Raw genomic sequence first — 23,636 nt, 5'->3', positions numbered from 1 at the left:
CTCCCACTCCCCCAGTACTCCCCCCCTCCCACTCCCCCAGTACTCCCTCTCCCTTTCTTCCCCCAGTACTCCCTCTCCCCCTCACCGCGCTCCCCATCACCCCCTTCTCCACCCATACTCTCCCTCCCCCCTTTCCCCATACTCTTGCCTTCCCCTCACCCCTCCCTATACTCTCCCTTTCCTCACTCCCCATCCCTGTACTCACACGCCCCCACCCCTTGTCCCCACTAGCCTCTCCCTACCTCCTCCCCATACTCTCCCTCTCCTCACTCCCCATCCCTGTACTCACTCTCCCCACCCCTCCTCCCCCCTCCCTACCCCCTCCTCGTTCCCCGTCCCACATTCCCCCTCTTTCTATCCACACTCCTCCTAATTCCCCTCCTCATACTCTCCCTCACTATCTCCTCACTCCCTATTCTCTCGCCTTCGTTATCGCTCCCTCGGATCTCCCTCTCCGGGTCCCGGGACACTCACTGCGTGTCTGGCTCCGTTCGGTACCGCCGTTTCTGTCCCGCGTCCCGGGCTTTTCTCTGGGATTGTTTTCTGGAAATTTTTTTTTCTCTCTCTCTCCTCCTCCTCCTCCTCCTCCTCCTCCGGAAGACAAGGGAAAGCTCCAGGAGCAAAACCGGAAAGCGGCCTCGCAGCAACTGCTTCCGGGTCAGTGACCCGTGTGGGCGTGACGCCGTGACGTCACGGGTCGGCACATGGCCCCATAGAGGCCTTGTTCTTGTTACTGGAGCCAATGGGCCCTGCTTGAATGGGTCTCAAACTCTGCATTTCCATCCCACTGAATCAATATGAATGAAAAATTATTATTAAATATGCAGTGGGTCGAGTGACTTCCTTCCAAGGCATCCTGCCTGCCAGGAGCCAGAAATGCTTCTCAAAGACAGATAGAATTCCTATAGTGTGGAAACAAGTTGGCCCAGTAAGTCCACATTGCCCCTCTGAAGAGCATCCTACCTAGACCCATCTCCCTACCCTTTCCCTGTATCCCTGCATTTCCATGTCTAATCCACCGAGCTTGCACACCCCCTGATACTATGGGCAATTTAGCATAGCCAATCCACCAAATCTGCACATCTTTGGACTGTGGGAGGAAACCCTCACAGACACGGGGAGAACATGCAAACATCTTTACTCAGAGAGTAGTAAGGGCGTGGAATGCCCTGCCTGCAAAAGTAGTAGACTCGCCAACTTTAAGGGCATTTAAATTGTCATTGGATAAACATGTGGATGATAATGGAATAGTTTAGGTTAGATGGGCTTCAGATTGGTTTCACAGGTCGGCGCAACATCAAGGGCCGAAGGGCCTGTACTGCGCTGTAATGTTCTATGTTCAACACAGACAGTCGCCCTGAGGGAGGAATCAAACCTGGGTCCCTGGCATTGTGAGGCAGCAGTGCTAACCACTGAGCCACCATACCAACTCCCTGTGCCTTCTTCCTTCTGACTTAATTGACACCACCATCTCCACCATCTCTACATTCCCCAAAGATGCATCATCATCCTGTCGTCCAAAAATAGCAAGTTTGGATCATTCACACCATAAACAGAGACAACCTCTTGGGGCCCATTCCATCACGTAAATAGACAAAACCTGATCTGTATCCCACTCTATTTACATGTTTTTCCACCTTATACATTGATATTTCAATATGGGGAGGTCCTGTTATCTAACTACACCAGTCATCCATTAGCCCAAGCAATTGTTCTACATGTTATTGTTTCGTAATCATTAAGAAATCAAGCATTATGGGGAAAAGGCTGGAAATTGGAGTTGAGAACAATTACGTCAGCCATGATCTCATTTAATGGTGGAGCAGACTGCATATTTAATAACAATTTTCAAAAGTTAGGAATTTTAAATGGTGGAGCATTCAGTGGGCCAAATGGTCTACTTCTGCTTCTGTATGTTATGGTCTTATGCTTCTAGGACAAGGACTCAAATCCTTGTACTCAGTTGTATCAATCATTACAAAGCCTCAAAGAAATGAAACCGGACAGACCATCAACCTAGGCACCAGAAAAGACAAAGGCAAAACAGACCTGTCGAACCTGCAAAGTCCTCCTCACTAACATATAGAGGCTAGTGCCAAAATTAGGAGAGCTGTCTCAGACGCTTGCCAAGCACCAGCCTGACTAATGATTGCCAAAGTTATGACCACTTCCAAGTAGGAGTACAAGTGCGGCAGATACAGGGAAACATCATCACCTGCAGGTTCTCTTCCAAGCCACTCACCGTTCTGATTTGGAAATATATCGCCATTCCTTCACTGTCACTGGGTGAAAATCCTGGCATCCCCTTCCTAACAGCTTTCTGAGTTAACCCACAGCAGGTGGAATGCAGCAGTTCAAGAAGGCAGCTCATCACTAACTTCTCAAGGGAAACTAGGGATAGGCAATAAATGATGGTCAACCCTCGAATGCCACATCCTGAGAATTAATTTTTTTAAAAATTCCCACTAAAGCAGATGGCTAGCATGTTTGATCATCATAAAAAGCCATCCAATTTACCAATGTCCTTTAGGGAAGGAAATCTGCCGTTCTGATCCAGTGTGGCCTACTTATGACTCCTGACCGACAGCAATGTAGTCGATTCATAACTGCTTTCTAAAATGGCCTGGAGTGATAATCAATTCAAGACCAATGAGGGATAGGCAACAAATGCTGACCTTGCTCGTGGCACCCAGGTCCCGTGAAAAAATATAGAATTATCCTGACTCAACAGAGTTTAGGGAACTAGGAAAGACCCAGCAAACAGGATGTCAAAGGGTTTCTCCCAGTCACATGTCCATGAGTATAGCGTAGGAAGGATGGAGCAGATAAATCTGTAGAGATAATGCAGAAGAGAAAGCTTCAGTTGCTTGCAACATTGGGGCTAATTCTGGGGAGATGAATGCTATGCAGCCTGGTTGAATTGCACCTAAACAGTCAGGATGAATGTCCTAGAGGGTACTTGCTGTGACAGGTGTGTGAGAAGCAGGATGTAATATTTGAAAGGAATACCTAGGTCTATAGAGAAAAACAGAAAGTATGAGAGTACGAAATTGTGTAGTATTAGATGGGGTCAGGTTTAAATTAGCTTTACTCTGCAGATATGACACATAAAATGCAGTATATAAGATTGTTGGACTGCAGATGCAGATAGCAACACAGGATAGCTGCATTGTGGCAATAATAGAGATCTGGCTGGAAGAAGGGCAAGACTGCGTGACTAATGACCGGGTATTAAATATTCCTTGGTAGATATCATTCAGGAATTATAGGGAAGGCAAGAAAGGAGAGGGTGGAGGGTGGCAGTACTGACTAAGGAATTCTGGGTTAAGGGATTAAGAGATGTACCGCTATGGCCAAGGACAGAATCTGTTTGGGAAGAGCTAAGAAACATTACAGGCATTGATATACTGCTGGGTGTGTTCAAAAAACTGCTCATAGTGGAAAACTTGTAGAGGAACACATCAGCAAGGAAGTTACAGTGAAGTGCAATAATCATAGAGTAGAATTAATAGGAGACTTCAATTGTCCTAATATAGTTTGAGATCTAATAGTGTAAAGGATGAAGAGGGACAAGTGTTTTCAGTGTGTGTTCAGGATAATTTTCTACAACAATGTGTCAATGAAAAAGAAAACATTATTGGATCAATTCTAGGAAATGAAATGGACTAAGTGGTGTTGTCAGTAAAGGAATGTGTAGGGAAGAGTGATCATAATATCATAAGGTTTTGGTTGACGAAGGAAAACATCCTTTAGGGAGGAAATTCCAGCATCCTTATCTGGCCATGCCTACGTGTGACTTCAGACCCACAGCAATGTAATTGGCTCTTAACTGTCCCCTGAAATGGCCCAGAGGGCCAAGCCATTCAAAGACAACTAGGGATGGGCAACAATCCACATCCCATACAAGAATAAAACTAAAGGAGCAATCCACAGTCACAATAGATAAAATTTCATATGGTGAGAATGGATCTGGCCCAGGCAAATTGAAACCAAAGATTGGCTGGCAAAATGCTAACAGAACAGTAGCCAGTTTTAAACAGGAGATTGTTAAGGTACACTGAATAGTTGCATACTTCCCACAGGAGGAAGAGTAGGATGAGCAACTATAAAATTTCCTTCACAAAAAACAAGATAACAAACAGGAATCTGTACATTGTCTAGGCTTTTGACTGGCAGTGTTCAACCATGCTATTGCTGCAGGGAAGTTTGAGTTAGGACAGAGACGGAATCGGAGACAAACTATTACCAAGGCAGCCAGGTTAAAAGGCCTGCCTACATTTGCCCATGCATTGGCCCAGCTCTGAGGATGAGTACATGGCAATCCTGCAGCTACCACAGCATCCTTACTCTCCATAACCCACTCCAATATGAACAGTATTCAGAAGCTGTGTAATGACGTTGGGATATCTTTGAGTAGCTCATAAATCTGTCAAAATAAACACACTACTTACTTTTTAAAAAATTATCCTCCAAACAATTTATAAATCTGTCAAAATAAACAAACTCATCTTGCCATTGATATTTGCATCCAAATCCCTGCTGTATAGAATTTATTGGAAGACAGCCAAGAATTCACATGATCCTACTGAACAATGGCACCAATAAATCCTCGACATAGAATATATTATAGCATTTGTAGACAGTAGGCTGTCATCTGTCAAGACTTTGGAACAGCCAAATAAAAAGCTGCATTGCACTTCAAGAGAATAATCAAAGTTCTGGACATATTTCAAACCTAGAAGATGTCAAAGGATGCATTGATGGATACTAGGTAGATAATGCAGATGAGAACCAGGTTGAATAATGGAAGGTTTAGAAGGGAAGTGAAAATACAAATAAGGGAAGCGAGGAGGAAGTATGAGAAGAGACAGACGGCTACATCTCTCAAAGCATCATAAATCAATAGAATTCAATACCCCAGAGATGGTGGAAGCTGGAATAATGAATAAATCTAAGGACAAGATTTTTAATTATTAATGGGGTTAAAGGTTAAGGGGGAGCAGGCAGGAAAGTGGGGTTAAGGAAAAGATGAGATCAGCAGAGCCAGCTCGATGGGCCGAATGCCTAGTTCTTACATTCTTATGTTTTAACATAAAATGGAATGCAAAAGTCTTCTATAGGCAAATAAATAGGAAAACAGTGGTAAAAGAAGGAGTGGAATTGATTAGGCACGTTAAAGGGAATTATTGAAATTAATAGGGGAGGCAATGATCTAGAAGTATTATCCAGTGACCCAGATAATGTTCTGCGGACCCAGGTTCAAATCCCGCCATGGCATTTGGTGGAATTTGAATTCAATAAATATTTGGGATTAAGAATCTAATGATGACTGTGAATCCATTGTCGATTGTCGGAAAAACCCAACTGGTTCACTAATGTCCTTCAGGGAAGGAAACTGCCATCCTTACCTGGTCTGGCCTACATGTGACTCCAGACCCACAGCAATGTGGTTGACTCTTAACTGCCCTCTGGGCAATTAGGGATGGGTAATAAATGCTGGCCTAGCCAGCGACACCTTCATCCCGTGAATTGTAAGGAAAAAAATGGGGTGAAGGGTTAACAGATGCCGTGGGCCTGACAATTTGCATTCCAGAGTATTAAAGGAATTGGTCTTCCAATGTGAAAAACAGAAGGAAGAGTATTATTTAAAGGGAGATATAATGGGAAGTGTGGATGTACAAAGGGACCTGGGCGTCCTTATACACCAGTCAGTTACAGTCAGGGGAGCAGGAGCAGCAAGCAGTTAGAAAGACAAATGATAAATTGACATTCATTGTAAAAGCATTTTAATTCAGGAATAGGAATGTTTTACTATGGTTATATAGTGACGTGATGATACCACACCCCTGGAGTATTATGATCACCTTTGGTCTCATTATCTACAAGGACATATACTTGCCATTGAGGGAGTGCAACGAAGGTTCACTAGCCTGGTACCAGGGATAGCAGGGCTGTCAGATGAGGAGCAATTGGTTTGACTGGGCCCATATTCACAAGAATTTAGAGGAGTGAAAGAGGATCTGATTGAAATGTAGGCAATTCTAACAGGGCTAGACAGACTAGATGCAGAAAGGATGTTTCTCCTGGTCAGAACCAGGAGTCACAGTCTCAGGAAATGGGGTAGGACATTTAGGGCTGAGATAAGGAAACATTTTTTCACTCAGAGGGGGTCAACTTGTGGAATTCATTACCAGAAGGCTATGGAGGCCAAATCACTGAATGTATTCAAGAAAGAGATTGTTATACGTCTAGATTTTAATTGTGTCAAGGGGTATGGGGAGAAGTATGGCGATGAGATAGAGGATCCACTATGATCATATCGAGTGAACTCAAAGGGCTGAATGACCTAATGCTGTTCCTAGTTTCTGTTTTATCCATGATGGTAGAGAACAGGGCTGAGGTAATAGACATAGAGGCATACAGCTCAGAAACAGACCTTTCAGTCCAAATTGTCCATGTTGACCAAGTTTCCCAAACTAAATCTAGTCCCAACTAGATTGTGTTTGGCCCGTATCCCTCTAAACCTGTCCAAATGTCTTTTAAATGTTGTAATGTACCTGTATCTACCACTTTCCTCTGGCAGTTCGATACAAACCACCCTCTGTTTGAAAAAGTTGCCCCTTAGGTCCCATTTAAATCTTTCCCCGCTCACCTTAAAAATATGCCCGCTAGTTCTGAGCTCCCCTACCCTGACCTAGGGGAAAGACCTTTGCTATTTGCCTTATCTCTATGCCTCATGATCTTGTAAACCTCTGCAAAGTCACCCCTCAACCTCCTATGCTCCAGGTGAAAAGAGTCCCAGCCTAACCAGCCTCTCCTTATAACTCAAACCCTTCATTCCCACCAACATCTCTGAATCTTTTCTGAACTCTCTCCAATTTAATAATATTGCTCCTTATAGCAAGGCGACTAGAACTGTACACAATAGTCGAAAAGTGGCCTAATAAATGAATTCTTTGCACTTTTTTTAAATGAAAGAAGATACTGCCTAGGTCACATTGAAATTGCAGGTAGCTAAGAGACGGAATGTGTTAAAAATTCAAAGACGTGGGATACTGGTTAGGTTGGCTGTGCTTAAACACATGTAGGTCAGGAAAGATATTGAGGGTAATAAAGATGAGAATTATGGAAGCAGAGACCATGATCTTCTTAGATACAGAGAGTCTGGAAAATTCCTAATGTCACACACTTGCTCACAAAAAAAGCCTAATTGTATATAGCTGTAAGTCCAGGCTAGTCAGTTTAACATCAATGGTGGGAAAGCTTTAAGAAACAATAATTCACAATCAAATAACAGACACGTGGATAAATATAGACAGTTGAGGGCAAATTGTATTTTTGATTTGATTTGAATTAATATTGTCAGATGTACTATTTGTCAGAGATACAGTGAAAGGTATTGTTTTATGTGTTAACCAGGAAAATCATATCTTACATAAGTACATCAGGGTAATAAAACAGAATCCAGAATATAGTGTCACAGCTAAAAGGTGCAGAGAAAGATCAACTCTAAAAATGTGAGATCCATTCATAAGTCTGATAGCAGCGGAGAAGAAGCTGTTCTTGAATCTGTTGCTGTGTGTTTTCAAACTTTTGTATCTTCTGCCCAATGGAAGAGGGTGGAATACAGTATAACCGAGGTGGCAGGGGTCTTTAATTACATTGGCTGCTTTCCCAAGGCAACAGGAAGTGTAGACAGAGTCAATGGAAGGAAGGATGGTTTGTGTGATGGACTGAGCTATGTCCACATCTCTGTAATTTCTTGCAGTCTTGTGCAGAGCTGTTGCTATACCAAGTTATGATGCACCCAGATAGGATGCTTTTTATGGTGCATCTATAAAAATTGGTAAGAGTCATTGTGGACATTTCCTTAGCCTTCTGCCGAAGTGTTCGTGTGCTCTCTTGACCATAGCATCGATGTGAATGGACCAGGATAGATTGTCAGTGATATTTACTCTTAGGAGCTTGAAGCTCTCAATCACCATTGATGCAGACAGGGGTGTGTCTTTCACTCGCTTCCTGAAATCGATGATCAGCTCTTTCATTTTTCTGGCACTGAGGGAGAATTGTTGTCTTTACAACATACCACTAGCTCTCTATCTCTTTCCTATACTGTCTCATCATAGTTTAAGATTCAACCAACTTTGGTGGTGTCATCAGCAAATTTATAAATGGAGTTGGGGCTGAATTTGTTTGAGGTTTTTGGTGAAGTGAGAAAGTTTTTTATAGAATTTTGATTCAAATGGTGCAAAATGATAAGGACTAGTAATGGGATAAGTAAAGTAGTAAAAATGAGGTGTGAATGGAACCTAAAGACAAATTAAAGGGATTAAAGAAAAAATGAGAAGACAACAACAACAAAAAACAAATTGATGCAGAATAACGTTTTATCCATTGGATAATATACTCTAATGCATCTCACCGATTTTCTACTCTCACAATATTGTTCATTGCCTTGTCAATGTTGGCAGTGGCAGCTTGGCAACCATATTATTTCTTGCCTAATCCCTTTACCTAGTTTGCTTCATTGCTAGTCCCTTTTGGATTTTGGAGCATGGAACATTTTGTCATTTAATCTCTCCTGACTTCTAGCCCATCACAGACCTTCTGTTTTGACCTCCTTTCCTTCCTCCCCACCCTTCACTTGCTGTAAACTGATTATATTTCTAATTTTACTCAGGTCTGAAGAAAGGGCACTAACCTGAACCATTGTTCTTTTCTCCATCCAAGCTGCCTGATCTGTTGAGTATTTACAGTATGTTCTCAATTTATTTTAGCTTTTAGCATATGTATGTGTGCCCATATATTCCCCTTGCTGCATTCCTGTGTTTGTGTTTTACATTGGTTGGGACAAGTTAGCAACTAGATCTGCTATTCACTTACAAGTTGCTGACCCTTTCTGACTCAGATGCTGCTGAGAATAAAGCAGAAAACATCCTCTTTCTTCACATTTCTCTCAATCTGTTCAGCGATTTAAAAATAAAATTATTTTGTGGAATATGGGGGAGGCACTGGCAAGACCAGCATTTCTTGCCAATTCAGAACTGCCCTGAAACTGAGTGGTGAACTGGGCCATTTTAGAGGGTGGTTAAGGGTCAAACACATTGCTGCGGTCTGGAGTCACATGTAGGCCAGACCAGGTGAGGAATGGCAGAATTCCTTCCCTAAAGGACCTTAGCAAACCAGATTGTTATCGATCACCAACAACAGCTCAGAAGTCCCTTCCTTTATTAGCATTAAGATTATTTTCAGAACAGAAAGCCATTAACATCAGACCACCTGCAAACTACCTGCTGAGTTTTATTGGATTCTATTTTGTGCATTTATCAGAATTTGGGAAAAGAATCAAATCCATCACCTTAGATTAAATTACTTTTGAAACCACTCTACACCTACGCTGTCTAATAGAAGCAATCACGATCGAAAATATCATGATCACTTCCCCTTCGAATGAGGCAAAAGCATTTTGCTACTCTGCTTAAAGTAATCACGACTGACTAATTTCAGGTAAGCAGTGTAGTGTGTGTCAGTATTCTAATGCAACCTCAGAAAACAACAGCCAGAGGTAGGAAATCAAAAGTAAAATCATCACTGAGTACAAGATCATTCAACAGTCTTTCACATTGTATTCAGCCCACATTCTAACACGAGCCCACACAGAATTGTACTTCATCTGCCAATGGAACATCACTCATCCCTGCACCACTACACTGCCAACATAAGAAATGCAAAGTGATTTTTTTTTGGAATTGCAGAACAGCAAGAATTTGATGTTCCTCCAGAGGCTGGTTGGCTCATATCTTGTGGTAGGAATGACGGTGAGGAGGTCAGTACTCATCACGATCGGGAAATCATTCAGACAGCAAATGTCCAGAACTCAACCGCACACATGGGATGTATTTTGGGAATGTATTTGGTTCAGTTCATCATTGGTAAAAATGTGCCTGTTAGCCATTTTATTTAGGCGTTGATATGTTTGTGAATGTATGCTGAATATGCCTATATTGTGTACAAAATGATGAAGGTATGGATAGGATGGGTAGGAAAAATGTTTCCCCTTAGGAGAGAGATCAATAACCAGGGGCACAGATTTAAGGTAAAGGGCACAGGGCTTAGACGGAATTTAAGAAAGACTTTTTCACCTGGAGGGACCATTTCGGGGGACTGGTTCTTACTGCCTGAAAGAGCAGTAGATGTAGAACAATCACAACATTCAAGAATTTTGATGAGTACTTGAAACACAGCATACAGGAGTTAGGACATCATGTTGAGGTTATACAGGACATGGGTGAGGTCTCTTCTGGAGTACTGTGTCCAGTTTTTGTCATAACTGTTATAAGAAGGATACTATTAAGAGGAGAGGTTTCAGAAGAGGTTGGATCAAAGGGTCTGTTTCCTTGCTGAAAGACACTATGACTGTAAGGCCACAGGCCAAATGCAGGCAAGTGGGACTAGAGTAGATAGGTGCTTGATGACTGGCACAGCCATGATGGGTTGAAGGGCCTCTTTTTGTGCTGTAAAACCCAATGACTCTATATTTCCTCCAACTTAAACATTGACTCCCTCTACCACCGATGCACAGAAGCAGCGGTGTGTATCATCTATAAGATGCACTGCAAATGTTTCATCACCCTGCTAGGTAACATCATCAGCGCACCTCCGGTGAAGCATTGGTGTTCTGTCCCACTTGTTATTTATATGCCTTGGTTTGCTGGGGTGTTCGATACCACTTCTGGTTCTGTTTCTCAGTGGTTTGTACACAGGGTAGAATTCAATGAGTTTGTTGATGGAGTTCCGGTTAGAATACCAGGCCTCTAAGAATTCCCTGGCGTGTCTCTATTTGGCTTGCGCGATTATGGATGTGTTGTCCCAGTCGAATTTGTGTCCTTCTTTGTCTGTGTGTAGTGAGACAAGTGAGAGTTGGTCGTGTCTCTTTGTGGCTGGTTGGTGTTCGTGTATCTGTATTGCCAGTTTTCTTCCAGTTTGGCCAATGTAATGTTTCTCACAGTCCTTGCATGGTATTTTGTATATTACACTGGTTTTGCTGGTTTTGGGTTGGAGATCCTTTATGTTTGTCAGTAGCTGTCGTAGGGTGGTTGTTGGTTTGTGGGCTACCCTGATACCTATGGGTCTGAGTAGTCTTGTGGTCATCTCTGAAATGTCCCCGATGTACGGTAGGGTAAGTAGCGAGTCTGGTCGTGTTGTGTCTTCCTGTTGTGGTCTGTCTCGAAGTAATGGCGGATTGTGCTTTTCGGGTATCCATTCCGTTGAAGACTCCATATAGGTGTTCATGTTCTGCTTTGTGTAGTTCCAAGTCACTGCAATGTGTTGTGACTCGTTTAAGTAGTGCACTGATGCAGCTCTGTTTGTGGACATTGGGGTGGTTGCTGGTGTAATTGAGTGTCTGGTCTGTATGTGTGGTCTTTCTATATACACTAGTCTGGAGTTCCCTGTTGCTTTTGCATTCTACCATGATGTCCAGGAAGGGTAGTTGGTTATTGTTCTCTTCTTCTTTTGTAAATTTTATCCCAGTGAGGATGTTGTTCATGTGTCGGTGGGTTTTTTCTAGTTTTGTGCGTTTAATAATCACAAAGGTGTCATCTATATATTGGACCCAAAGTTTTGAGTTATATAGTGGGGAGCACTGTCTGCTCTAACCTTTGCATTACTGCTTCTGCAATCAGTCCTGATATTGGGGATCCCATTGGTGTTCCATTTGATTTGTTTGTATATGCTGTTGTTGAAGATGAAGTGGGTTGTGAGGCACAGATCCAGTAGTTTCATGGTGGTGTCCTTATTGATGTTATTGGTGTCTGCCTGGGATGCCTGCCTATTTGATTCATCCAGTAGTGTGGCTATTATCTCTTTGGCTAGGTCAATGTTTATGGATGTAAATAGTGCTGTTACATCGAAGGATATCATTATCTCATCCTCTTCCATCCTGGTGTCCTTGGTGATGTTGAGGAATTCTCGGGATGAGTGGATGGAGTGGGTGGAGTGGGTAATGTCGTTCACTGGGTGATTCATATTCTGTTGTAGTTCTTTGGTAAGTCTGTATGTTGGTGTGCCTGGTAGTGAGACAATGGGTCTGAAGGGAACCCCCAGTTTGTGTACCCTGGGGAGTCTGTAGAATCGGTGTGTGTTGGATCCCTCTGGCTTCATATTTAAGTAGTCTGTCTTGCTGATGTCTCCTGAGCTGTGTAATTTTTTCAGGGTCGTTGTAATCTTGTTCCCTAACAATGGTGTCGGGTCTATTGCTATCTGTTGGTAGATGTCGGTATCTGCTAGTAGTGTGTTAACTTTCTCGATGTATTGGGTTCTATTGACGACTACTGTCATGCATTCTTTCTCTGCTGGTAAGATTGCAATGTTCCTGTCTTTCTTGAATCTTTCCAGGGCTTTCCTCTCTTTTGTGTTGAATGTGCTCCAATTTCTTTTTTTGCTCAGTGATAGGACTATCGTCTGCCGGATGGTCTGTTGTATTTCCTCCAGGAGTCTTGCTCTTTAGTGTCGATTCCAGCGCAGCCACCAAGGGACACAACCAATCCTCACTTGTCTCACTACACATGGACAACGAGGGACACAAATTCAACTGGGACAACACATTGATAATTGCACAAGCCAAACAGAGACACGCCAGGGAATTCCTGGAGGCCTGGTATTCCAACCAGAACTCCATCAACAACAAATTGAATTAGACTCTGTGTACAAATCACTGAGAAACAGAACCAGAAGTGGTACCAACCACCCCCAGCAAACCGAAGCATATAAATAACAAACGGGGCAGAACACCGTTGTTTCACCGGAGGCGCACTGACGATGTTACCTAGCAGGGTGACAAAATGTTTACAACCAAACCCACCAGCTTGGCGAGCATGTCTACAACCTCTTCCACAAGCCGAGCTACAAATCTTCTCAAAAACTTTATAATAACAAGTACCTTTTGAACACAGAGCCTCTACCATCTAGGAGGTCAAGGGCAGCAGATGCATGGGAATGCCAACCTCTGCAAGCTCCCCTCCAAGCTACTCACCATCTGGACTTGGAAATATATGACTGTTTCTTCAGTGTCACTGGGTCAAACACCTGGAATTCCCTCCACAATGGCATTGTTGGTCAACCTACCTCCAAACCCATTCACTGCAGCAGTTTGAGGAGGCAGCTCCCTACCATCTTCTCAAGGGTAGTTAAGGACTGGCAATGAATAGCCAGTGACATCCTCATCTTGTGAATAAATAAAGAGAAATGTCCTTTTAGTGAACATATGGAATAGAACATTGCAGAAACTAACGGCCCTGAGGGAAGGAAGTTACAATTCCAGACAAAGTGATGGACAATCAATTGGGAAGTGGATGAAAGCTGGAAGAGTCTTGCAGACAGATGTGAGTCTCACCACATTGCTCTGTCTCAGTCGCGTTGCTGTGGAGATATATTAAGCAGAGGCATGAATAATACACATCTGACATATGTGGCACTGTCTGATTTATCCAGGGAGAACACTGAATATAGTAAGTGGTTAATGGCTGCCCCAATGGCAAAGGAGTAATTAGCTCATCAAATATGATCTGGACAGAGAGACAAGTTGCTGAAGCTTTCCAGCTTGAACACATCAGAACAAATGCAAGAACGCCAAATTTCAGACCATTGCAACCATTTATTACACAGGAGGGTGTTGATTGGTTGGTAAGTTGATTCTGATTGACGAGGCATTGCCATGGAAAAGGAACCAGGAAAATGTAGGCTCTTCAAACTCAGGGATGATTCACAAAATGATGCAGACCTTAAACCTATTCCTTTTGTTTGCAGAGAATGGGTTCCTGCTTCTAATTGGATGTCGCTTCTAGCAAATGTAAATGAGTCAGATTATGAGTTAATTATCTGATTATCTTAAGTTGTTGTTACTATGGCTGTCAGCATGCAGGATTGTTCAGCAAGTGTTGCAATTGCATCTAAAGATAGTTTCTTTTCAGGGTGTATTGCAAGCATGGTCTGGCTGATTGCAGACTGTGTTCTATCTGTTACAAACAACTGAACGAACGTGCTAACTGATTCAAACAGCCAGTCATTGAGGCATACAGTTTACATACTTGACGTTGCACTGACAACATTGATCAATTAAGTGCTGTCAGAATGTCAAGTGATAATTCAGTAAATATTATAAATATTGAGCTACCTCACAAACAAAGCATCTTGTCTAAAAATGAGCTCATTTCAAAGAAATACTGGTATATTTGCGATCACATCCTGTGTTCCTCTTGCTCTATTTAGGAATTGCTATTAGTGGACGGTGTACAAAAGGACTTTGCACATGGGTCAAAATGATTCAGCACCATAATGAGAAATGTTTGTGCGTGTGTGGGTTGGCATTTCACCTTATGTGCCAATCTAATATAGGTGATAAAGAACAGGCAGCTCACTTTATAACTCTCTGCAAATATCGTCAATCATTTTGTATATCACTGGGTCAAAATCCTAGAACTCCCTTCCGAACTGTAGAGTAGTCATGTGGTAAAAGATCTATAATAATTATGCTTTCATCATTTGGGAATTTGGAATTTTAAAATAGAGGGAGAGTGTGCTTTCAGTTTTGTGAAGGTAAGTTTTTTTTAAGAAACCCTTTGGTCATTTGCAACCACTTTCCAAAAAAGAATGTGATCCAGTCAAGTACCTAACAGGACCCCTGTGGTGTTAATGGATGGAATGTTTATACTGTTGAGTTTATGACAAACAGAGAAAACAGACCTGGGGCAATTAATTTAGCTTTCGACTTCAGTTCAGAGAATCAAGGTGTCCAGTTCAGAATGGAGAACAGTCACCTTAGCGGAAGGGATTTAGTTTGTGAACTCTCCAAAATGTGACAGTTTGTGATGACATTTTTGTGTTGTCAGAACTGGAAAGAAGTTCAGATTGTCAGTCCAAGAAAGAGAACAGGTAAGAAGTTACAAAATTCTCTCAGCAGCCTCAGAGGGAAAGATGAACAGAGTCTGTTAGGTAAGAAATTAAAGGATTCTTATAGGAATGATATTTCTCTGGGATTGAGTATCTGTCACAAATTTTGCTGGGACATAATTGAAATGTTGTTTGCTATTTTTGTTAAGATTAGTCTAAATATATATGAAAGAACACTCTATAGCATTGTGAGAATATGATTCAGTGACTGACCCGCACAGTAAACAACTGGAAAACAATTAAACTTATGGCCTATCAAGTTAGGTTCCAGGGGCTGCCTTCAGTTGGGATCAGAACAGGGTATCCCCACACAACACAAGAGTGTGGCACTGCAAGAAAGTGGTCCAACACTGCCTCCACATAGGCAGCGAATCATAAAATTAAAATTTTAATTCATGTGTGTGTTAGTTTGCAGGTAGCTTTCTCTAAGTCAGAAGAGTATGTGTTCTAGCCTCATTCCAGAGAAGTGAGCACAAAACCTTAGGTGACATGCTTCCAGTATAGCCCTAAGGGAGTACTGCCCTGTTGGACGTGTGGTTTAGAGTCATAGAGATGTACAGCATGGAAGCAGACCCTTCGGTCCAACTCATCCATGCTGACCAGATATCCTAAATAAATTTAGTCCCATCTGCCAGCATTTGGCCCATATCCCTCTAAACCCTTCCTGTTCATATACCCACTCAGACGCCTTTTAAATGTTGTAATTGTACCAGCCTACACCACTTCCTCTGGCAGCTCATGCCATTCACACACCACCCTCTGCATGAAAAAGTTGCCCCTTGGGTCCTTTTTAAATCTTTCCCCTCTCACCTTAAACCTATGCCCTCTGGTTTTGGACTCCCCCACCCCAGGGAAAAGACCTTGTCTATTTACCCTATCCATTCCCCTCATGATTTTATACACCTCTATAAGGTCACCCCTCAGTCTCTGACGCTCCAGGGAAAATAGCCCCAGCCTATTCAACCTCTGCCTATAGTTCACATCCTCCAACCCTGGCAGCATCCTTGTAAATCTTTTCTGAACCCTTTCTAGTTTCACAACATCCTTCCTATACCAGGGAGATCAGAACTGCACACAGTATTCTAAAAGTGGCCGAACCAATGTCTGGTACAGCCGCAACATGTCCTCCCAGCTCCTATACTTAATGCACTGACCAATAAAGGCAAGCATACCAAATGCCTTCTTCATCACTCTGTCTACCTGTGACTCCACTTTCAAGGAACTATGAACCTGCACTCCAAGGTCTCTTTGTTCAGCAACACTCCCTAGGACCTTACCATTAAGTGTATAAGTCCTGCCCTGATTTGCCTTTCCAAAGTGCAGCACCTCACATTATCTAAATTAAACTCCATCTGTCACTTCTCAGCCCATTGGCCCTTCTGATCAAGATCCTGTTGTACTCTGAGGTAACCTTCTTCACTGTCCACTACAGCTCCAATTTTAGTGTCATCTGCAAACGTATTAATCATACCTGCTATGTTCACATTCAAATCATTTATTTATGTGACAAAAAGCAGTGGACCCAGCATCAATCCTTGTGGCACATCACTGGTCATAGGTATCCAGTCTGAAATGCAACCCTTCACCACCAACCTCTGTTTTCTACCTTTGAGCCAGTTCTGTATCCTAATAACTAGTTCCCCCTGTATTCCATGTGATCTAACCTTGCTAACCTGTCTACCATGCAGAACCTTGTCAAATGCCTTACTGAAGTCCATATAGATCACATCCACCGCTCTGCCCTCATCAATCTTTTTGGTTACTTCTTCAAAAAGCTTAATCAAGTTAGGTGAGACACAATTTCCCATGCACAAAGCCATGTTGACTATCCCTACTCAGTCCTTGCCTTTCCAAATAATGTAAATCCTGTCCCTCAGGATTCCCTCCAACAACTTGCCCACCATCGATGTCAGGCTCATTGGTCTACAGTCCCCTGGCTTTTCCTTACCACCTTTCGTAAATAGTGGCACCTCACCTGTGGCTATTGATGATACAAATATCTCAGCAAAGGGCCCAACAATTACTTCCCTAGCTTTCCACAGAGTTCTAGAGCACACCTGATCAGGTCCTGGGGTTTTAACCACCTTTATGACGTCCAGCACCTCCTCCTCTGTAATATGGACATTTTTCAATATATCGCTATTTATTTCCCCACATTCTCTATCTTCCATATTCTTCTCCACAGTAAACATTGATGCAAAATACTTGTTTAGTATCTCCCCTATCTCCCGTGGTTCCACGCATAGTGGCCTTGCTGGTCTTTGAGGGGCACTATTCTCTTCCTAGTTACCCTTTTATCCTTAATGTATTTGTAGAATCCCTTTGGATTCTCCTTTATCCAATTTGCCAAAGCTGTCTCATGTCCCCCTTTTGCCCTCCTGATTTCCCTCTTAAGTCATGGATGGCACAGTGGTTCAGTGGTTAGCACTGCTGCCTCACAGTGCTAAGCACCCTAACTCAATCTCACCCTCAGGAGAGTGTCTGTGGAGTTTGCACATTCTCTTTGTGTCTAAGTGTGTCTCCTCCGGGTGCTCCGGTTTCCTCCCACAGTTCAAGCATGTGCAGGTTAGGTGGATTGGCCATGCTAAATTGCCCCATTGTGTCCAGGGATGTGTAAGCTAGGTGAATTAGACATGTGTTAGCCATGGGAAATGCAGGGTTATGGGAAAGAGTAGGGGGATGGACCTGGGTTGGATGCTCTTCAGAGGGATGGTGTGGACTTGTTGGGCCGAATGGACTGTTTCCACACCGTAGGGCTTCTAAAAAAAAGTATGCTCCTACCGCCTTCATACTCTTCTAGGGATCCAGTCAATCCCTGCTGTCTATACCTGACATATGCTTCTTTCTTTTTCTTGATCAAAACCTTAATTTCTCTGGTCATCCAGCATTCCCTATACCTACCAGCCTTGCTCTTCACTGTAACAGAAACATACTGTCTCTGGACTCTGGACATCTCATTTTTGAAGGCTTCCCATTTTCCAACCGTCCCTTTACCTGCAAACATCTGCCTCCCCACCTCCCATCAACTTTTGAAAGTTCTTTGGATGAGTTATTAAATTTGCCCCTTTGAGTGAATATGAAATACTCCATTGCATTACTTGAAAGGGATGTGGGGCGAATCACCCAATTTACACAATTGCACAAAGCTAAAGTCTTATCTCTAGTGCGAGCTTGTGTATGTGTTTGTGTATGAGTTAGGCACGGAACGGTGGCTCAGTGTTTAGCCCTGCTGCCTCACAGCGCCAAGGACCTGGTTCAATTCCACCCTCAGGGACTATCTGTGTGGAGTTTGCATGTTCTCCCCGTGTCTGCGTGGGTTTCCTCCCACAGTCCAACCTGCGCAGGTTAGGTCGGTTAACCATGGGAAATGTGGGGTCCTAGGGATTGGTGGGGGGGAAACGGGTCTGGTCGGGATCCTGTTTGGAGGGTTGGTGTGGACTCAATGGTATGAATGGCTTGCTTCCACACTGTAGGAATTCTGCAAGTGAGAGTGAGACACAGCCAGGATTTTCACCATGAGCAAAGTTGGAGGTCTGAAGCCGTTGTCTTAAGGAACAGAAAGAAAATTTAAAACTGGACAGACTCCACCCAAACAATGGAAGTTGGAAAATTACCTGCCCTCTTCCTTCATGATTGTGAATTTAAAAAAAACTACTGTAAAACCAAATGGAAAATTAACAACTTGCCTCCAAGCAAGATGGAATGCATGGGCTCAGGTGACCTCTCTCTATGTCTGTAAATGTACATTAAACTACCCAAAAGGCTGAAGGTAGCCTCTAGGCCTGGATCAAACATTAAAACAGAAACAAACATTTTGAAACATATTGAACATCCAACAGACCTCTCCTGTGGATTTAACACCTGCCAATGTTGAGAATGAGACAGACGGAGATCTAAAAGTGACACATAGACTAAAGAATAGTATGTTTGCTCCCAACCGGTTTGCACAATATCGGGAAAATTCTCAACTCTGGGGAAACCTACCTGAAGCCAGGGAGGGGATGTTAACAGGAGTGGATCACTATCCCCTTAAACAGAGGCATCCAAGGGCTTTGCTGAATTCCCAGGCAGACTGGGTGAAAGGTCAACCACTGTGCTCTGAAACTTTGCCCGATTGTAATAAAAACAGTGAGGCCATCTAGCTCTCACCTCTCACCTCCCACCTGTCAATTTATGCCAACTCATACACTCCACCTAATCTCCCACAGTTCCTCAAATCCTCCACAACAACCTATGCCCCTCTAGCTCCCGCCTGGCCCCTCATATTCTTCATGCCAACTTAGTGCCAATTCATGTACCCCCGCCACCAACTTTTGCCCTTTATGTTCCAGGCCAACTCACCTACTATATACATAGCAGCCATATTGAGACTAAATACAATAAAGCTCTAAGTATCTATAATAGATTACATATATTAATACAACTGTCTAATAGATAAACCCAAGCAATATTTGTATTTGTTCAGAAATGTTATTACACACCTCTAAGCCTATTCAAATTTGATAAGCCTTCAAGTACTTAATCCATTATAAAAACAATGCTATTCACATATGTAATCCCTTGTAAAAACAAAGATTTATATTTATATTCCAACATTATAGGTGCTGATCACCTGACAAAAATTTGGATTTGTCAATCAAACCAGGGTAGTGATAAGTTCTGGAAGCAATCAGATACCATCAATTTATAATTATAATTCTCAGACATGGAAAAGGCCAAGATTAAAGTGTGTTAAATGTTAATATAATCACAGACTATTTATGTCAATACTCCAGTTTGATTGACAAATCCACATTTTTGTTAGGAGATTAGCACCTGTAATGTGGGACTATAAATATAAATCTGTTTTTACAAAGGATTACATATTTAAATAGATGCTGTTTTTATAAGGGATTAAGTACTCGAAGCTTATCAAATATTGAATAAGAACACATACTGTGGTCACCTGACAGAAACCACTTTGTTAATATTCCACTTGCCTGGCAGCCTTGTGCTAATCAGTCTGGGTGACACAAGAAGAGATGTTACCCAGTGAAGGAGAGTATCCTGCCAGCATTATGATGGAACAGGAAGTAGGGCTAAACTTTTCCCTGCAGATTAACAGAACCAAGTGTATTATTCTGTAAAGAGCTTGACTACATCTCCAGCTGGAGCAAAACCAGAAACCTGTTATTGCAAGGAGTGAGCTGCTGTGAAATCTTCACCAGAAACTTCCAACCTCCATTTTCATCAGTGAATGAAACATACATCCCCAGGCTTCAATCATTCTAGCTTCCATCTCCATAAACCAGTGAACTTTTAGACTTACTTTAAGAAAATCTAAGTACACACTACGTCTTTATCCATCACCTTTCCTTGTATGAGTGCATCTTGTGTGAATGAAAATGTGGTTGCTGCTGTGGTTACACTTCAGGTGCTGAAAAAAGCATATTTACATTAAATTATAAATTTAAACTGATATGAAATAAACCTTGTATCTTTTCTCAAGGGTTGCAGCAGTCAACGGGTTAGAACCTGTGTTTCCCAAAACACACATAAATGCGGAGAGCTATCTTACCATCTCTCCCATCGTCCACAAACTGTTTGTGGGATTTTGCCACATTTCCTGTAAAGGCCTTGGAGATTTACAAAAGAGATTTACAAAAATAATGGCAGGGTTGGGGAATCTGAATTCCGTGGAGAGACTGGGATCATTTTCTTCAGACCAGGGAGGATCAAGAGGAGATTGAAAGAACAATCTGAACTGTTAGGGGTTTGGTTTCTAGCTAATGAGGAGAACTTATTCCCAACAGCTGGAAGACTACACAAGACAGTATTTGGACTAAGAGCAGAGAACAAGCTGGAAAAATGAAACAGGTCAGGCAATGTCTGCAGAGAGACATAGGGTTAACGTTTTAGGTCAAAAACTCTTTCTTTAAAGGTGTTAGACAGAGTCACAAAGGTGAATTGGGGAGGCTAGTCTTCATGGAGCAGATAAGCCAAGTATTTATTGCACTTTGTACCCAGTTCAAGTTTACTTCAGATCCTTATGAAAACCGAGAGGTAGTGAAGGCTGTCCAATTGGCTGAGCTGTGTTTTTAATCAATTGATTCCTGTATGTGTCAATCTCGTTGGGTGGAATTCAACCTGAGAGAGAAGCCATAGTGCGGAAATGAAGTCAAGTGCAAAATATTTATTGATAAATTCCTTTAGTCTAAGTGTTTTCCCTTTCAAAGTCTTTGGATTGTGGAAAGAGGTCCTCCTGCCAAAGGATCAATTCCCTTTCGATCATGTTGAATCTGTTTCTGTTGCACTCTCTCTCCAGGCAGCAGCTTCTGGATCACAACGATCCTCTCTGCTTACTGAGCTCGTCACCGTTCATCTCAGTCGTGTCACTCATAACAGTTCCTGCTAATTCACTTCATCACAACTCCCTCATGACACCAGCAGACCTCTTCCTAACTGTCTCTGCTCTAAACAGAACAATCACTTTTCCTCCAGTCTCTTCACATCCACTGAATTAATCCAGAAATCCCATTCATGGAGACATGAGTTTGTATTCCACCTCAGCACATGGTGGAATTTGAATTCAAGGGGTTAGAACTTGTGTTTCCTAAAACACACTGTGTTATGCATAAAATGCAGTGAGCTATCGTACCATCTCTCCCGTTGTCCACAACCTGTTTGTGGGATTTTGCCACATTTTCTATAAAGGCCTTGGGGAGGGATGAAAGAGAAAAGTCTGGAATTAAAAAGAAAGTCTGGAATTTGGAAAAAAACAGCTAGATTAATGATGACTGTTGTCAATTGTCATAAAAACCCATCTAGGTCATTAACATCCTCCAGGGAAAGAAATCTGCCGCCCTTACCCAGTTTGGCCTATGTGTGACTCCAGACCCACAGCAATATGGTGGACTCTGAAATGGCCCTGCAAGCCATTCAATTATAACAAACCACTGCAAAGTCTGACAAAAGGGATGGATCTGCATGGATCATCCAACATAGGGCAAGGCATTGGAAATGATAACAGCCAACAGCCCTGTCCATTCTCAATGCCCTCCTTACCAACATCAGGGGGCTTGTGTCAAAATGGGAGAGCTGTTGCAGACTCGAACCATATCGCCCATTCCCTCACTGTTGCTGGGTCAAAATCCTGGAATTCCCTCCCTAAGGGCATTGTGGGTCAATCAGTGGTTCAAGAAGGTAGCTCACCACCACCTTCTCAAGGGCAACTAGAGACAAGGAATAAATACTGGCCCAGCCCAGCAATGTCCACGTCCGATAGATTCATTTTAAAAGTATTACTTATTGCATTCTGACAAGTCTCTTCCTTCTCCAGAGTTCTGATATTCTTCCGAAAGTGCAGTGTTCTCGAAATGGATGCAAACCTTCAAAATTGCTTCAGCATCACTTTCTTGCTTTTGTACTTGATGCCTCAGTCTGTGAAACTCAAAATCCTGCAATCCTTTTTAGACAGTATCTCAACATGTCCTGCCAGCGTCAAACATTTGAGCATGGATTGAGCACTTGTGTATTGCAGAATCTTTACTACATTTTAATAATGATTATTGTGAACAATGTAGAGCTCTGGCTCCATCTGGTGGAATTTCTGAATATTACTCTGAAGTGCCACCGTAACAACTGAGCTCCTGCAATAGGATTGAATCACTAATTCCACTATCCAATGCAGCTAACGAGAAGACGGTTAGACAGTTAACACAAGTAAATCACATGGTGTTCACTTTAGTAGAGTCACAAATTTCACCAACAATTCCTCTGATGTCCTTTGCTGCATGTTATTGTTGACCCCAATGTGAGTTCCCATGTCCTATTTGTCCTTTCTGTCTCTTGCAGCCTCAAGCCAGTGTAAGAACTTTTCCTGTCTGCAGGTGGGTGCTGTTGTTGGAGTTGTAAATAATGTCAACTTTGCATTCGATTTTTGTACTTTGCTGCCTGCTAATCTGCTCCAAGACGTCAAATCACTCACCACAAAAGTGAAGTGAGTTTGCTGGCTTGTTAATTACTTGCACCTCAAGATAAAACAGGGACATATACCAAAGGAAGCCTGTAGCATGTTCATTGCTAAGTACTAATCCCTTCCTCAAAGTGAATATTGCGATTGTAGGTTCCCCTCCAGAAACACAGACACAAAAGAAAACTTCAAGTTGACTCTGATTCCTTTCCTCACTGTTGGAAGTGTTGTTTTTTCAATGGGATTTTCATTCGACAGCCTCTTGAATATACAAGATTCCATGGCACCGCTGTTTAGAAAAACACGAGAGTTACTCTGGGTGTCCTAAACATAATTTCTCCCTTAATCACCATCACTGGAAGAAAAACAGAATTTGGTGATTTTGGGAGCTGAATGTGTATAAATTGGCAACTAAGTTTCCTATTTTGCAACATTGACTGCATTTTGTAGGCACATTGGGGCTGTAAAGCTGAGGTTGTTAAAGGAACAAAGTGCAATTTCTTTTCTTTTTTGTGATTGCAGTACCTGACTTATTAACGGCAAGATTTATAACAGCTCGGATAAAGAAGCTAAATCCAAATAAAACACTAGCTCACCCTCAGCTGGAATATTATATCCAGTTCTGGAAAAATGTTGAGGCATTAGAGATGGAGGATTGAGGATTAGAGAGACTTGAAGATCCATCAACTCAACCATGATTCAAAGACAGAAAAGACTTGATGGACCTCTGTCTTGT

At 42.4% G+C, this 23,636-nt stretch overlaps 1 protein-coding gene across 3 annotated transcripts in view; it reads right to left on the bottom strand.

The window, feature by feature from the left end:
* The window catches only part of LOC109934754 (casein kinase I-like), a 193,053-nt gene extending 192,421 nt beyond the window's left edge, over positions 1-632 (bottom strand). For all 3 annotated transcript variants that reach the window (XM_048617262.1, XM_048617260.1, XM_048617261.1), the window contains exon 1: positions 475-632. The gene's annotated coding sequence lies outside the window, so the exon portion shown is untranslated. The remainder of the gene's footprint in view (positions 1-474) is intronic.
* Positions 633-23,636: the final 23,004 nt, after the last annotated feature.

Source organism: Rhincodon typus, chromosome 36 (genome assembly GCF_021869965.1).
Source record: "Rhincodon typus isolate 14 chromosome 36, sRhiTyp1.1, whole genome shotgun sequence".
Taxonomy (NCBI): domain Eukaryota; kingdom Metazoa; phylum Chordata; class Chondrichthyes; order Orectolobiformes; family Rhincodontidae; genus Rhincodon; species Rhincodon typus.
This window is presented reverse-complemented; position numbering and strand designations above follow the sequence as displayed.